Below are 9,225 nucleotides of genomic sequence, written 5' to 3'. Positions count from 1 at the left end.
AAAAGAAGATGGCCACGAGACCTTCTAGTTTAAATTAATGTTTGAAGTACCACCAATGGGTGGTTCCTTCCCAAGATTTTCAAGTGTATATGAAACATATTACATATTTACTTATTGTATTACTTTGTACAGTTGTAAATTACAATAAATAAATAATTAAAAAAAAAAAAGAATAAAAGATGTAAATGAAAGAAGGGTTCCTCTTGGTTCTTTTTTCTCATCCTCCCGCCGCCGCCGCCTCTCTGGCCTGAGTGTACAGATTTACTCCCTCATCATTTATGAGAATAGACCTTCCTGAAGAGTACTGTCTCTTTCTTCACCGATACAGGTCACGATGGCTTCTTTACTGGTACTAACCCCTTTGTTGTAGGAACCAAGATGGCTTCCCAGACTTCCTACCGCATATCTTTGCCACTAAATGGCATCATGAATTTCTTTTCAGAAGTGAGGGGGCGCCTTATTTAAACAATTGGTTTTTAGTAAATCGGAGCAGGAACACAGGGCACATCTGGAGACCGTCTTAGGAGAAAGACGGTGTTAAACCCGACGTTCACAAACCCGAAGTACTTCAACGAATGGCAGTCCCCAGAGATATAAAGGGGATCAGGCGGTTGCTGGGGGCTCTTAACTACCACAGGCGCTTTAAGCCGGAGATGGCTGAGTACTTGGACTCCCTGATCAATATCTTAAAAAAGGGAAGCCGAATAGTAGTAACGCCAGCTATGGAAAACAACATAAAGTGTTGTGTGGAAAGGCTGCAACGAGAGCCGGTACTGGCGTTCCCAGATTTCAGCAAACAGTTCACGATCATGACGGATGCCAGCAAATACATACGGCATACGGATGCAGAAGCTGACGGACGCGGAATCGCTTTACAGTGCCTTAGAGCGCGAACTATTAGGGATCGTGTGGGCTAAAGGGGATTTAGGATCCATACCGACCACCGACCTTTTCAGTGAGTTGGGAAACTGAAAGAGTCCCCGGGCGCATCATTCGCTGGAAGGAGCTCCTATGTCAATTCAATATGGAGATAGTCTATAAGCCGAGAAAGGAGAATGTGGTCGCGGATTGGTTTTCTCGGGTAATAATCATAAAAGCTATAGAGAAAGAACAAAGGGGACCAGCGGGGGACGTCCGACAATTCTTATGAGAATGGACTCTTAGGGGAGGGGATACTTCTAACACGCAGCCGCGGGAGAAGGGAACTCAATTTTCGGGGGATGATAACTCTACGAGAGATAGACCGTCCGAGATGGAGGTAATAGACGAGATTATAAACGACAAAAAGTGCCGATAATATGGAAAACGAGGACTTCCAGCCATATGAATGGAATACACTAAGTACGGGTAAACCTCGATTAACACGATATGGTTACAACCTGTTGCGAGGGAAGATCAGATATGACGGGCACTAATGGATGCATCAATGGGAGGAATAATTCACTATCTTTATGTAGGGATCGAGGTTATATGGAAAAAAATCACACGGCTGTGGAGACTTGAACAAATAGGTATTGATGGGAAGTTTGTCCGTTGCACGATGATGGTGGAGACTGTGCCGTAAAGCACGGCAAAAGGAAGTTACTCTAACTCACCACCAAGGAAAAACCAATCTTGAGGTGTGAGCGAGACGTTACAAGCCCTCAAACGTCGCTATTTTTGTTGGGGGATGTTGAAGACGGTCCAGGAAGTTATAGGATTTTGTGATATATACCTTATAAGAATTACCACCGCCACCCAACTAAGGCCGTGCAAGAGGAAACACCCACTGTATTGGGACCATTTAGTGACATGCAGATCGACTCTTTTACAAGGAAAGGTTTGAAGTAGATAACTGTCATCGACCTCTTTTGTAAAGTGGCCATGGAACATCAGGTCCAACATAGGTCAGCTGAAGCGGTAATAGTCGCGCTTAGAACATGGTTTCAATTTCATGGGGTCCCAATACGAATTTCTTCCAACAGAGATCGAGAATTTGATAATGCCACAATCAGGGGAGAAATGAAGACTTTAGAGGTAGACTGGCATATTAACACCCCAGGCCATCCTAAAAGTAGAGGGGGTATAGAACGACTGCATAGCACTCTGAGTGATCATTTGCGGGTTTATCATGCGGACAAAGGACCGGATGAGGCATTGGTAAGGGCGATAGCCGCGTATAACCACTCCATCCAAACCACTACGGGGTTTTCACCTTTTGAAGTTCTCTTTAGCCTGCAAGGGAGACTTTATGGACACGGCGAAGGCGAATAGGGAAATTGTGAATCACAGGGTGGTCATGCGGAAGTTGTGGGAAAAAGAGGGGGAACATAGAGGAAGAAACGTCGGCGAGTGGAACGATAAAATTTAAACCTTCGCGAAGTGATGGGGGACATTAAAATTGGGTTCTATATGAGTGTAGCGAGAGGGAGCAAGCGGTTCAGCCACAACTCACTAGAGGGCAACATCTCGAGCCTCACTACCAACTACCAAATTTACTTATTACTTTATTTTGTAAAAACATATTGTAATGTTTATATATTAATAATTTCTGTAACATAACACTTAACGATGTCGATAAAATGATTAATAAACGATACCAAAACAAGGGACGAAACTATCTCAAGTAGACATGTACCGACAGCTTCTCGGTCACAGCCGCATGGACTAGGCATATAAATAAGGGTCTCTAAATGCACTCTTCGATCTTTGATCCACAGCCTTATCCAGATCCAGTCATAGCTCTAGTGGCGTACACTCTACTCGAGATAGAAAGATTTATTGCCAATCGTATGCTCACAAGAGTTGTTTTTTAGTACGCACTCCCATGTTGGCCTATCTCCACTCCTTCACTCCAGCAATCTTATTCCGTCCGCTTCATGACGGCAACTAAGATTGTAAACTAGTCCTTAGCAGCTACACCGGTCCGTCCGCTTCATCTCGGCAACCATTGTAGTTATACTGTCCCTCCACAGGCCTAGTCCATCCGCTTCATCTTGGCAACTAGGGCTCATCCTCAGGCACGGCCGTTCCTAACTTCCTACTGAATACGCCTTGTCGAGGCAGAAGGGTTTTCTGTAAAGTGGATATCAGGCTGGAGAGCCGGGTAAGACAAAACTAACCCCCGGCAGAAGCAAGGAATCTCGGCGCTATGAGGGGCCATTCCGGGTGATAAAAATTCGGGAACATAACGTGGTAACAAAATCAAGAGTATACAAAAACCAAAAAAGAGGCGGACGGTTCATGTCGAACAATTAAGGTTCCCAGCAATAACTGCTTCGGAGACACCTGAAGTGCCTCCTCCCTAAACTCATGTGTACAGATTTTCTGTTTTATTGTTGTTTAATGTTTCGTATTGAGGATTAAAGAGTGGAATACAGCAGTATTTTTATTTCAACTAAGAGCTTATGCGTTTCATTTAGTGTCCCATTTTCCCTTTTTTTTATGTAATTTATATATATAAGTTATAAAGAGTCAGAACTACAACTTAAAAAAAAAAAGAAGGAAAATAGGGACACTAAATGACACACATAAGCTCGACTAAGATACTGCTTTATTCTCCTGTATAATCCTATATATATACCTTCATGCTTGTTTACATGGCTGGCGTTATTACTATTTTGCTACCCTTTTTTAACAGGTTATTCAGGGGGGCCAACTGCTTCTCCATCTCAGGCACAAAGCGCCTGTAGTAATTAAGGGCCCCCAGCAGCCGCCTGATCCCCTTAATATATCTAGGGACCGCCATTCGTTGAAGTGCCTCCACTTTGTGGGCATCGGGTTCAACGCCGTCCTTCGAGATGACATGTCCCAGGAAGCCGATCTCCTTCTGACCCATCAACGATTTTTCTCGGGATAATTTGAGTCCGAACTGTCTAATCCTGTTAAATACGGTCTCCAGATGTGCCGTGTGTTCCCTCTCCGATTTACTGAAAACCAACAAATCGTCCGTGTACACTTGACACATGGACTCGTCTACACTTTTTAGAAATTATAAATAACCGATTGACCCCAATCTGTTCCGTCCGCTAAAGACGGCGAATTTTATCCCAAAGCACTACATTTCCTATGTATAGATGATGGGTTTGTCCGGCCTTCGATTCATCCTTTAGTGCTCTGTAGATTTGGTTCTCCCTTAGACTAGGTTGGGACCATATAGTCACAATATTACTGCTGCCTTATTTTTCATGCTTCATCTTCAGAAGTCCCGAGGTTTTGGTTTTCCAAATGATTTGGCGACGTTTATCATTAATGATTTCTTCCATCTCGACAGGTCTTTCCATAGTTGAGTCTTCATCTTCAGATGTCTCTCCTCTGCTTTCCAATTCTTCTGTGCCTGGTGGAGATTCTTCTTCCGGGATTCACTCTCTCAAGAACTGTCTAACATGTCTAGATGTTTCTCCCTGATTATTCTCGATCACATTGACCATTATTGCTCTTGAGAGCCGGTCTTCAACAACATTGTCTTAACCAGGCTTGTATGTTATTTCCTTATTATACTGGTTGAGGATATCTTTTCATCTGGTGATACACCCGGATGATTCTTTCAATTTCCCTACCCACTGCAAAGGTCTATGATCAGTGTGGACCCTAAAACGCCTTCCAAACACATAGGGCCGGAAATACTCCTCTGCCCACACGATTTCTAGAAGTTTCCGTTTTAAGGCGCTGTATTTGTCTTCCGCTTCTGTGATATCCTTCATGTGCCAACACCGCTCCTAGAGCATATTCACTTCGCATCCGTTGTGAGCGTAAACTGTTTCTTGAAGACGGGGAATGCAAGAACTGGTTCCCGTTGAAGCTGCTTTATGTATTTCATGGATTCTATGTGTTATGTTTGGAGTCACATCTTTCTTGCTTCCTTTCTTTAACAAATTATTGAGGGACACAAGGTACTCTGCCATATTTGGAACAAATCTCCGAATAATAATTTAATGCTTCTAGTAATCGCCGAATACCCTTTACGTCTGTTTGTACCTTCATCCTTTGCAGAGCCAACATCTTCTGGACGCCCGGTCTCACACCTTGTCGGGAGATGGTATGCCCCAAAAAATTTATCTGCTCTTGCCCTAGTGCTGACTTTTCTCGGGAAAGCTCTTGGCCGAACTCCCTCATTCTCTGAAACACGCTCTTCAAGTGTTTCACATGGTCACTCTCTGATTTGCTGAACACTAGTAGGTCGTCCAAATACACCTGACAAATTGCTTCGTCCAATCCCGGCAAGAATTCGTCCTTAAGTCTCTTTTTATTAAGTGATGCATTTTAATTTGGTGGTAGCCCGCCTTGTTACCCAATGTGCTAAAAATCTTCGCACCGTCTAATCTATCGATAATATCTTCAAATCTCGGGGTAGGGTATTTGTCATCAACCGTATTCTCATTGAGTTTACGATAATCGATTACTACCCGCTACTTTTCACCATTTTCGCCAGGGGTAATCTTCTTACGTACTGCTCACAATGGACTGTTATAGGGAGAAGTGCTGTCCACAATTATCGCTTGCTTCTGTAAACTTTTTATCTCTATTTCTCGCATTACTGTCGTCCACAAGTTTCTGACTGCTGTACCCTTTCCCTCCAATTTTCATATCCCACTGACCCTCACTATTTTTTATTTTTGCTCCCACCTTCTCCTACCAACGATTATGTGGTACTCTCGAGGCATTTTCCCCATTACATGGACTGTTACTTTCTCTCTCAGAGAGAGTCCCGAATGGAACTAGAAGAGCCGGGGTGGATCCGGATAGAATATCAAAGGCCGAAAAACATGTCCAACCCTTGGAGAAGTAGGGAGCATAGATATATTAGAAGAGAGAGAACTCATAACCAGGAAAATAGAGCTTGGGCATCTAGTGGCGCATTGCCCGCGCAGAGGGACATATATCCCGACAGTGTCCCTATATGTATCGGCGAAGAGAGCAGAATCAGCCTGAACCCATGGAGATAAACGCACAGAGATTACGGAGAAGTAAAATCTCGCGAAGCTCGGATCCATCCGACTAGTGAAGCCACGGAATTGTCCAAAACCTCGGAGACAGAAAATGAAGCCGGAGACTCTGGGAGAGAGAATGATCACCAAGAAAAGAGGAGATTTTTGAGGAGTGTGTCCACATAGGAGCGACCGCACGTTGAAGAATCATCATGTGAGAGGAGAGCACGGCGGTTTGCCTTTTATACGAGCGAAGAGAGCAATAAGCTGTCTGGTGGACACTGGGAGCTCAAACACAATCGTCTGCCGAGAGGCCCTTGAAAGGTTGAGGGATCGAGAGAGGGAACTACAGGTCAGAGTATGTAATTGTCAGTTGATCACTCTGGGTGGGCCCTGCAGCATTGAAGGGGAAACAGAAATGGAATTGAGTAAATGGGGTGCTAAGGGAGAGAAAGAAGGAAAAATGCCCCGAGACTACCAGATAATCATTGGTTGTGATCTTTTGGAATAGGTGGGAACAAAGATAAAAAATAGTGGGGATCATTGGGATATTAGAATTGGAGGGAAGAGGTATAGCTGTCAGAAACCCGTGGATGACGGTAAAGTGAGAGTTGGAGTGATTAACAAGAGGGAGAATTGGAAAGATACAATATTAAACAAATATGATGATATTTTTTACAAAGAAGGGGAAGTACTAGGAGCTACAGGTGCACGAAATCACATTGAAGCAGGATAGGGTGACGTACGTAAAGGATCGCCTCTCCTTTATAGGATAGCCTCAGCCCCCCCACCGATACCCACAGGCACTTCGAAAACATATTAGAGAAGAAAGAGAAAGTTTACGAAAGCAAGGGATAATTGTGGACAGCACTTCGCCCAATAACAGTCCATTGTGGGCAGAACATAACAAGATTACCCTGGGCAAAAATGGTGAAAAGTAGCGGGTAGTAATCGATTATCGTAAACTCAATGAGAATACGGTCGATGACAAATGCCCTATCCCGAGATTTGAAGATATTATCGATAGATTAGGCGGTGCGAAGATTTTTAGCACATTGGATCACAAGGCGGGCTACCACCAAATTAAATTGCATCCCAGGGATCAGCACAAAACTGCATTTACTCTAGAAATAGTAGAAATAGTAGAAATAGAAATAGGTCTGAAAAACGCACCTGTAACATTCCAGAGACTTATGGACGAATTCTTGCGGGGATTGAACAAAGCAGTTTGTCAGGTGTACATGGACGACCTACTAGTGTTCAGCAAATCGGAAAGAGACCATGTGAAATACTTGAAGAGCGTGTTTTTGAGCATGAGGGAGTTCGGGCTCAAGCTTTTCCGAGAAAAGTTAGCTCTAGGGCAAGAGCAGATAAATTTTTTGGGGCATACCATCTCCCGACAAAGTGTGAGACCGGACGTCCAGAATGTGTCGGCTCTGCAAAGAATGGTGGTACCAACAGATGTGAAGGGGATTGGGCGATTACTAGGAAAGGTTTGTTCCGGATATGGCAGAGTACCTTGTGCCCCTTAATAGTTTGTTAAAGAAAGGAAGCAAGATAGTAGTGACACCAAGCATAAAACGAAACATCCGGAAATGCATTGAGCAGCTTCAACGGGAACCAGTTCTTGCATTCCCCGACTTCGAAAAACAGTTAACGCTCACAACGGATACAAGTGAGTATGGTCTAGGAGCAGTGTTGGAACGGGAAACAAAAGAGGGAGAGCGCCCTGGGGCCTATGCCAGTCGGTGCCTCACAGAAGCGGAAGCCAGATACAGTGCCTTAGAACGGGAACTTCTAGGAATCGTGTGGGCTCTGGAGCATTTCCGCCCCTATGTATTTGGAAGGCGCTTTAGGGTCCACACTGATCATAAACCGTTGCAGTAGGTAGCAAAATTGAAAGAGTCATATGGACATCACATACAAGCCCAGTAAAGACAATGTTGTTGCTGACTGGCTCTCAAGGGCAATGCGATCGATGATAATCAGGGAGAACCATCTGGACATGCTAGACAGTTCTTGAGAGAGTGGACCCCGGAAGAAGAACATCAACCAGGCACAGAAGAATCAGAAAACAGAGAAGGAACATCTGAAGATGAAGACTCAACTGTGGAAAGACCAACCGGGATTTAAGAAATTGATGAAATCATTAATGATAATCGACAGCAAATCATATGGAAAACCAGAACCATGGGGCCACTAAAAATGGAGCATGAAAAATACGCTAGCAGCAATATTGTTACTATATGGTCCCAGCCCAGTCTCAGGGAGAACCAAATCTGCAGAGCACTAAAGGATGGATCGAAGGACGGAAAAACCCATTATCTATACGTTGGAAATGCAGTGCTGTTGAACAAAATTCGGCGTCTTTGGCGGACGGAACAGATTGGCATCGACCGGTTGTTTATACGCTGTACAATGATGGCAGAAACTATCCGTGATGCGGAACGTCAAAAGGAGGTGACCCTAGCATATCATCAGGGGAAGACCAATCATAGAGGGCTGAACGAAACACTACAGCCGTTGCGCCGTCGATACTTCTGGTAGGGTATGAAGCGCACAATTCAAGAAACCATCGGTAGTTGTGATGTATGCCTGACTGCGAAATATGACAGAGAATCACCTCAAGCGATCCAGGAGGAGACATCCACTGCAGAAGCACCACTTAAAAGTAATAGAGAGGTCAGCAGAAGAGGTATTAAGAGCCCTACGTACGTGGTTCCTGTTTTACGGCGTACTGGATAGAATCTCGTTAGACAGTGGAAGAGAATTTGACAACACAAGCATCAGGGAAGAGATAAAAATCTTGGTGGTGGTGTGGCATCTTAACACCCCAGAACATCCAAAGAGCCGAGGAGGTATTGAAAGGCTCAACAGTACCCTCAGTGACCACCTTCGGGTATATAAGTGAGAAAAAGTCGGACGAAAAAGCCGGACGAAGCGATAGAACGAGCGATTACAGTATACAATCATTCCATACACTCGATCACGGGGTTTTCTCCTTTTGAGATTATTTTTGGACTGCGGAGACTTCGGAGGAATTACCATGATACAGCGACTGAGAAGAGTAATATTTTCGTTGATTGTATGGCACTGACAAAATTGTGAAGGAGAAACGCAAAAAACTAGACACAATCTCAGTATTCGCAATCTAATGGGCAACCTAAAATTGGGACGGCGGTGTACCGTAAACTAGGAACTAATAGAGGCAATGAGCTGCAGATGTACGAAGGCCTATTCAGCGTGGTCACGATAAGAGTTCACAATATTGTCACCATAGAAAGCTTAAAAGAACCGAAAAGCGAAGAATAGTTCACCT

Source organism: Halyomorpha halys, unplaced genomic scaffold (assembly GCF_000696795.3).
Source record: "Halyomorpha halys isolate HHAL.00 unplaced genomic scaffold, Hhal_1.1 Scaffold233.1, whole genome shotgun sequence".
Lineage (NCBI taxonomy): Eukaryota > Metazoa > Arthropoda > Insecta > Hemiptera > Pentatomidae > Halyomorpha > Halyomorpha halys.
Note: the sequence above shows the minus strand (reverse complement) of the source record.